Consider the following 2,646-nt stretch of genomic DNA (forward strand, 5'->3'; position numbering starts at 1 on the left):
TCTGATACCTCACTGTCTAAATAGATATGGTGTGGACTGTATACACAATACAATCTAAATCTGATACCTCACTGTCTGTCTTTTGACTGATACTACTTTTTAAACTGGTCTGGTCAGTCTACTCAAATATTTGTACTATACATGTTTCTATCTGCAGGCAATACTTTGATCATTTGTCATTTTTTATGATGATACACTATTTTGCGAATAGATATGAACGGTTTCAGGACACTGATATTTCTGAATATGTTGATGAAATAAACTGCCACTATTATCACCAACCAAAGAATAGCGGTGTGATTTTAAAATGATTTGACTCTTTGCAGGCTGTCAGGCTGTCGAGTCACAGAGGAAGGCTGTGCTTCTCTGGTCTCAGCTCTGAAGTCAAACCCCTCACACATGAGAGAGCTGGATCTGAGTAACAATGACCTGAAGGATTCAGGAGTGAAGCTGCTCTCTGCTGGACTGGGGAATCCCCACTGTAAACTGGAGACTCTGAGGTCAGTATTCCTGTAGTTGGTCAACAAGTGATAACTGTTCACCAGATCCACATGTGTTTACCAGACACATATAGTCCACACCATATGTGTTTGGACAGTGAAGCTTACAGTTTTACATGTGGTGCTATGCTCCAGCATTTTGGATTTGAGATATAATGTTTCATATTACGAGACAGTACAGAATGTCACCTTTTATTTGAGGTTGATGGTGAGAGGTTAGCATGTTTTGTTGTAGCCTCTGTTATTGGTAATGGTGAGAGGTTAGCATGTTTTGTTGTAGTCTCTGTTATTGGTAATGGTGAGAGTTTAGTATGTTTTGTTGTAGTCTCTGTTATTGGTAATGGTGAGAGGTTAGCATGTTTTGTTGTAGCCTCTGTTATTGGTAATGGTGAGAGGTTAGCATGTTTTGTTGTAGCCTCTGTTATTGGTAATGGTGAGGGGTTAGCATGTTTTGTTGTAGCCTCTGTTATTGGTAATGGTGAGAGGTTAGCATGTTTTGTTGTATCCTCTGTTATTGGTAATGGTGAGGGGTTAGCATGTTTTGTTGTAGCCTCTGTTATTGGTAATGGTGAGAGGTTAGCATGTTTTGTTGTAGTCTCTGTAACTTTCTCACTCATTATTATTCCTGATTCTTTCATGATTTTTCTTAAATTAATCATAGGGTTTAATTTATTATTGTTTAGAAACATGTTATCTACTCTCTTAGACAGAAAAGTATTCCACTCATCATCCACCATTTTATTATTGGGCAAAACACAACCAAAAACACAACCAAAACAAACTGCAAATGCAACCAACGAGTTCACGACAAAAAACTAAATTTTGGACTACTTTAATACACTATTTTATTTCACTATGAGTGAATTGTTCAGAATACTTAAGACTTCTTCAAAAGGGGAGACAGGAAACATAAATTGTTTTCATACCTTAAGGGAACATTTCGACATTTACCGTATGGTTAGTGAGAAAGTCCATATTGCAAATGTACCGTCCCTTACTAGACGTCCGAAAACATTTTTAAAATTCGGGGACGGCGTCAGGCCGAGCGGGCCATATCTCGAAAACTGAAAATATTTCGAAGCCGAAACTTGGTGAGCATAGGTTTGGCATAATGGGCAGTTGGCCCCGAACAAGATGGCGTCTAGGCCTCAACGGTTTTTGAGTTATGGCCATTTTTCTGGGATTAAAGGTCCAAAATGAAAATAGAGAAATGATTTTTTCACTTCACGTCAAAGTCAAGGAGCCTCCGGTGTCAATAAAAAAAAATCAGCCATTTATCTATCGTCATTTAAGAGAAATCGTACGATGACAGATTTGTGATGTTCAAATATAGGTTTTTTTTTCAACAGTTACAGATCCAGATAAAGGGTGTTCATACAAATATTTTTAAAGTGTGCTGCGGAGCTCTGCGAGATTTCTGTGATTTTCTATGATTTTCTGAAATAACACACACTCACTAAACCCTCCGTAAATAACTCAGTTCTTAACGTAAAGACTTAAAACTCAGGATTCTGTAAAGGCATACCCCAATGAGGATATATATCTTCCTGTGCCAACAGGAAGTGCCTTAAATGGTGTCATAGTGGCTGTATCCAAGGGTTAAAAAGGTCAGATCTTTTCAAAACTTCATATGTGATTAGGCAACCCTCCTGAACTGTAAAATCACTCATTTCTCCCAACAGATGTCAAAGAAAAGCTCTCACACACACACACAGCAAGGATGGAGTGACAAAGCGCAGTGTTTAAAGACACAGAGAGCAGGCAATGGCATAAACATAATCCCAAGGCCGTGCCGAGTTCAACGAGATTTCCCGCTTGACCGTAGCTCGCTCGGTCTGAGCGCAGCGACCATGAGGAAAATAGGCCCAAAATGAAGCCTGCACCAGTACGTCATTTGATTTTGGGTGACAGCGGCAGAACCGTTAGGTTTAGTAGGACAATTCAAACACAGGACTGTTCCTAAGGTCCTCCTGATCTGTGCAAGCCTAACGTTGACCGTGTGACATTAACCCTTCAAGGTTAAAAGAAGGTGTTTACAGTTTGCATTGACTTCTCTCCCCATAGGAATACATTGGCTGCTCCCCTAAATACAACCTGGAGTCTATATGGGTTATGAATGCTGTATGAACCTGTCTTCTATGACATT

Source organism: Oncorhynchus masou, unplaced genomic scaffold (genome assembly GCF_036934945.1).
Source record: "Oncorhynchus masou masou isolate Uvic2021 unplaced genomic scaffold, UVic_Omas_1.1 unplaced_scaffold_1950, whole genome shotgun sequence".
Lineage (NCBI taxonomy): Eukaryota > Metazoa > Chordata > Actinopteri > Salmoniformes > Salmonidae > Oncorhynchus > Oncorhynchus masou.